Source organism: Marmota flaviventris, chromosome 12, assembly GCF_047511675.1.
Source record: "Marmota flaviventris isolate mMarFla1 chromosome 12, mMarFla1.hap1, whole genome shotgun sequence".
Taxonomy (NCBI): Eukaryota; Metazoa; Chordata; class Mammalia; order Rodentia; family Sciuridae; genus Marmota; species Marmota flaviventris.
The window spans coordinates 94,254,848-94,261,437 of NC_092509.1; positions in this window are offsets into that span (position 1 = coordinate 94,254,848).

Here is a 6,590-nt window from a genome sequence, read left to right on the forward strand (position 1 = left end):
AGTTATATGCATCAATATAGTAATATTGTATGTTTATAGCGTTCTCTTACCTTTATGATCATTTTAAGAACATTCAAAATTTCTGCAATATATTAATAGAAATAAATCATATTGCTACAGCATTAAAACCCTAATAAAAAACTCCATTACCATTGAAAATCTCAATATATTGTTAAGTATACAGATTCTTGCTATGGTAAGACACAAAATTTATTGTACATTCTATCCTATATGTATTTCTAACACTCTTACATTTTATTACATTCAGTTTTTTTATTAAATGTTTTTACATAGACCGATGGTTATGTAACTTTATTGAACATCAGATCACATGAAAAGCATGTTATAAAAAATAGATTCTTGGACCCACTGAACGTCAGGGGTAGAGTTGGGATGTGTGTATCACACTAACAGATTTGCCAGTAGTTTTGATGCACACCAGAACTTGAGAACTAGGCCTTAATGTCTTTACATTCCCAGGGTCTGGCATGCAGTAGCACCTAGTATATGTTGATAGATGAATGAGTGAATAAATGAAGCAAACAAAATAGTATTCTCCTTACAAATTAATTTGCTACTGAGATGAAGGAACTAAAATAAAAATTCACTGGTGATTTATTACCACAAATATTAAACACAAAATAAGAAATGATTTCATTACCAGGAAACTTGTTGCAATAGTTGAACTTTATTTGTATAATTTTTGTTGTCATGTTTCACCAGTGTTAAATATTCAAATTACTACTACAATATGAAAATGTCATAGGTGAATAATGAGGTCATCAGTAGAGTATGTCACACTTGCAGAGTGACACAAAAGATTGGAGGACAATCATTTTCATGAAAACACAGAGTGCTGTTAACACAAAGTCTCCATGCCACTGGTGTTCTAGGTACCTCAGGCTGAGAACTACATGTCTGATGTCAAGAACAATTTCAATTCTCATTTAACTAAGGAGAATTTATTATTACTGGGAGTGTAGCTCAATAGTAAAGTGCTTACCTAGTAGGCATAAGGCCCTGAGCTCAATCCCTAGCACCACACATATAAAGAATTTATTATTAATAATAGGTGCTTAACCAGGAGTTAGACTCCACAAAGCAAGGACAATTGCAAGTTTTCAGAAAAGTTCCAATACCTTCCCACATATAATACCATCCCACTTTTCCTTCTACCTCTCTGGCTGCTCCTTCTCAGCATCAGGCTTATCATCCTCTACTCAGCCACTAAATATTATCATTCCTCAGTGTTTTGTCTTATGTGTTTGTCTCTTCTCACTCTCCATGGACTGTGATCCATCTTCACATCTTCAATTACTGTCTATTTATATATGGTGCCAAAACTTCCGTTCCAGGGCAGACCTCTCCCCTGAACTCCCATTTGTTATACAGGCTCTATAAGGGAAAAAAAAAGACTCAGGTATAACTTTCATGAGTAAAAGGAAAATATCAGCCAATCTTTTGAATTGATTAAGCATATGGATTATGCAAAGTATCTGGACTTGCCAGATACTTGTAAAGTATCTTGAAACATGCCAACCACCATTAACTAGCATATGCTGGATTCTGTTTTGTTTTTCCTTTTTTCCTAAGATGTTGTATAACATAGCCCTCCAAAGCAGGATAAAGTTTAAGTTTCAAAAGCTATGTCAAGATGTATATCTGAGTAGACATGTCAATCATGCTAGGATGGAATGATATTTGGCTGGAAAATGAACACTCAGTCTTGGACCTGCTTCCTATGACAGCTTCTTTAAGGCTCAGGAGAGGAAAGTACACATGCAGGGGAAACCTCTGTGTTCATTGCTCTGAAGGGTTAGCCCCTCTTTGTCCTCTCTGCTGGGAATCAAACTCTATTGAGCTGCACAGGGCCACAGGGATTCCTTTGCCTGGAGAATAAAGCCAAATAGCTTGGATCAAAATCAAGCACTGTGGTCTATTTCCTTAAGACCTGCACCTAGTTCTGGTCTTCAAGTGCCCACCACTATGATTACTAGAAAATTCAAGAAAGATAAAACCCAAGGACAAGCAATAAGGGAAAGGGAGAATTTCTTCCTATGGCTCAAAGCAGTGGGTATCCTTTATATCTCCCACCCTTTGCCCCAGTCCATCTCAGCATTCCATGGATATTAATCTATTTCAGATATCCTCCAGATGGTGAGGATGGAAAGTCTTACACTTCCCCGTTTGTTTGGTGATGCATTTATTCATCCACCAAATATTTTGAGTGACAAATACATGTCAGGGACTATTCTAGGTGATAGGTATATATCAGTGATGATATATTTATTTAGTATACAATAAAATAAATACTAAGTCAGATGATGATAAGTCCTAAGGAGAAAAATTAAGCTGAGATGGTGGATGGGGAATTCTAAGCTATTACAATAACCTAAGCAAGACATGCCAGTGCCCAAAAATGACAGTTTGAGAAGTTAATGTCACATTCTCAATAACTGATTGAACAACAGGATAGAAAATCAACAAGGATACTGAAGACCTAAACAATAATGGATCTCAGTGATGTTTGTGAACATTCCATCCAATGACAGCAGAATAGACCTTCTTTTCAAGTACACATGGAACATTCTGCAGAACAGACCATATGCTAGGCCATAAAACAAGTTTCAATAAATATGAAAGGTTCAAAATAATAAAAAGTATGTTCTCCAAACACAATGCACTTAAATTAGAAATCAACAACATAAGGAAGTTTGGAAATCACCAAGTTCTTGGAAATTAAACCAAACACTTCTAAATAACCCATTTGTCAAATGAAACATCAGAAGGAAAAATGTTTAAATATTTTGAACTGAACAAAAATGAAAACTTGGCCCATTCAAATTTATGAAATTCAGCTACAGCAGAGAATAGAGGGAAATATTTAGCTGTAAACACCTACATTAGACCAGAAGAATGACATTAAATCAGCATCTAAACTTCTACCATAATGAACTAGAAGTAGAGGAGCTAAATAAACCCAAATCAAGCAGATGAAAGAAAATAGAAAAGTTTAAGCAAAAAACAATAAGGGAAAACAGTAGAAAAAAACTTAAGAAACCCAAACCATTTCTTAAAAAGAACAACAAAATTGAGAATCTTTAGCTAGACTAAACAAAAAAATAAAACAAAGACACAAATTATTAAAATTAGGGGAAAAAATTAGGGTAAACACTACCAACCTCAAAATTAAAGGATTGTGATATATTGTGAACAGCTTTATACCAACAAGTTGGACAACTTAAGTGTATGGACAAATCTCTACAGAAACATAATTTACCTAAACTAATTCAAGACTATAAAATCCAAATAAGCCTAAACCAGAGAAATTAAATTATTAATTTAAAATCTTGCTCAAAGAAAATATCAGGCCCAAATGGCTTCAATGGTGAATTCTAACAAATGTTTAAAAAAGAAATAGTTCTAATTCTTCACAAACACTTTCAGAAAAGAGTAGCAGGAAACTCTTCCAAACACATTCTATGAACCTAGTATTCCCCTGATACAAAAATCAGGTAGACATCTCGTGAACAGAAAAATCTGACTGATATCCCTCATCAATATATGTGAAAAAAATCCTTAAATTTTTAGCAAGTTTAACCCAGAAACATAGTAAAAGAATTATGTTCTATCTCTAAGTGGAATTTAACCAGGGAACATAAGATTTAGTGTTTAAATATCAACTAATATAATATACTAAATTGATAGAATAATAACCAAAATTCATGTAAGTATCTCAGGAAATGCAAAAAAAGTCTTTAATAAAATTCAACATTCATGATAAGAACTATTATCAAACTAGTTATGCAAAGGAATTTTTTTAACCTGAAAAAGGTACATCTACACGCAACCTATTGCTCATATCGTACTTAATGATAAAATATTGAACATTTTCCTGCTAAGATTGGGAATAAAGACAAGCATTGTTATTTCTTTTATTCAACTTTGTATCAATGTCAGTTAGTTTAATAAGGCAAGAAAAAAAATCAAAGGCATATCAGTTGGAATGGAAGAAAAAAAACTGCCTTTATTTACAAACATTATAATCTTGTATGTAGAAAATCCTAAGAAATCTACACAAAAAATCTGTTAGTATTAATTAAAAAAATTTAGCAAGGTACAGAATACAGAAATGTATAAAATCAATTGTGTTTCTATATATTAGCAAAGAACAATCCCAAAATGAAATTAAGAATTCTATTTAGAATAATATCAAGAATAAAATACTTAGGAATCAATCTAACAGAACAAGTGCAAGACAGAAATTGTACAACAAACACCACAAAATATTGCTAAATAAATAGAAATACATTTTACATTCATGAATTATAGATTCATTATTATTAAAATAACAAGTCTCCCCAGAATGATCTATAATTCAACATAATACCTATAATGTACTCAGGAGGGAATTGTTTTTGTAGCAATAGACAAGCTAATTCTGAAATTCATATGAAAATGCAAAGAAAATGGAAGAGCTGAAACCATCTGGAAAAAAAGGAATAAGTCAAAGGATGTATACTACTCATTTTCAAGCTTACCATAAAGCTACAGTAATCAAAACATTGATTGTCAAAGGATGGGCAAAGAGATCAATGGAACTGAACTGAGAGTCCAGAAATAAAGCCTTACGTTTACAGTCAATTGATTTTTGACAAATGTGCAGGTCAATGGAGGCAGGATAGTCTTTCCAACAAATGGCATTGTGACAATTAGATATTCATATGCAGAAAAAGAAAAAAAATGTTGATGATACATCATACTGTGTACAAAAATCAACTCAAAATGAATTATAGACTTAATGTAGATATAAAATTATAAAACTTAGAGGAGAAAACATAAGGAAAAAACTTTAGTTATATTGAATTGGGTATAGAATTCTAAGATATGACACCAGGAGCATAATCCATTAAAAAAAAGTTGGATAAATGGGACTTTATCAAAATTAAAAATTTGCTCTTGTAAAAACCAGTGAGGAAAAGAATAGGACAAGGCAGTCACTGAGAGAAAAAGCTGTAAAACATAGACCTGATGAAGTACTTGCTTTCAGATATATAAGAAACTTGAATAACCCAATAATAGGAAGACAATCCAATTTAAAAATGGCCAAAAGACGTGAAGACCCTTCACCAAAGAAAACAAGGAAAAGCTAATAAGTGCATGAAAAAAAAATGCTTACATCCTTAGTTACCAAAGAGATGCAACTTAAAATCAAACTGAATTACACTGAACCCTCATTAAAATGACTAGATTTAAAAAAAAAACAATAACTCTTCTATGGAGGCATAGAAGCCTGGTCCACGTGGAAATGAAATATGATTGAGCCATTGTGGAAACAATGTAGCAACGTCTGATAAAGTTAATCATATATGTACCATACAATCAGCAATTCCATATCCAGATATCTACACAAGAGTTTCTAAACATGTGTCCACACAGAGACTTACACATTCACAGCAGAATTACACAAAATAGCCCAAATCCAGAAACAATCCAAATGTCCATCAACTGAAGAAAGGAAAAGCAAACTGGTCTAGCCATGCAATAGACAGCTATTTAAAAAAGAAAAGGAGCCAACTAGTGATACAGACTACAACATTAACACATTATGCAAAACATTATGTGAGAGAAGCCACACACAATATGCTACATATTGTATCATTCCATTTATATGAAATTTCCAGAAATGGAAAATCTGGAGACACAGAAAACCAATCAATCAGTGGTTGTCTGGGGTTGAAAGGGCAAGCAGAATTGACCATAAGTAGGCACAAAGAAACATTTTGGGGTGATAAAGTTATTCTAAAATGGGATCATGATGATGACTATATGATTCTGTACATTTACTAAAAATCATTGAATGGAATACTAAGAATAGGTGAGGTGAGTTTTATAATGTGCAAATTATCCCTCACTGAGTTGGTTTTTTTTGTTTGTTTGTTTGTTTTTTAAAGGAGGTGATATGACTTGGACCTTAGGTCTCAGAAGAGAGGTGATAATAAGGGATGGCAGGTAGTGAGGACATTCCACCCACAGATGTGGGAGATTGGGGTCCTGATTCAGGGCACCTCATAGATCAATAAATCCATGAAGATAACACTTGGTTCATTTTCCACCATGGACTATTACTGCAGATCTCTCTTCTGTAGGAAATCCTGAGAAGATGTGATAGAATGTTTGCATTCATATCTCCTGAGGCCCTTGGCCTACAGACACCCAACTCTACTGCTGAGGTCCCGGAGCCTGCGCTCCAAGCTGTCCCTTGAAATGCAATCCTTTCTCCCTGGCTATTCCCCCTGTGATGGAAATGGGAGTGAGGAGAAGCATATCACTTCTTAGAGGTCATTCTAGGTAACTCATCTGTCCAAAGTTACACCCACAGCAAAGTCCTTGCAGGGGTGCCCCATGATTTGTCCCCAGTGACTTCTCCGAACTTTTCTCTTAATGCCTTCCCCTGTCTCCCTCGGCTCTAGCCACATCCTTCCCCCGGTGTCCCCCAGCTCACCAGGCATGTCCTACCTCAGGGGGTTTGCCTGGCTATTTGCCCTGCTTGGAATGCTTTCCCCAAATACCCACACGCTAACCCTCTC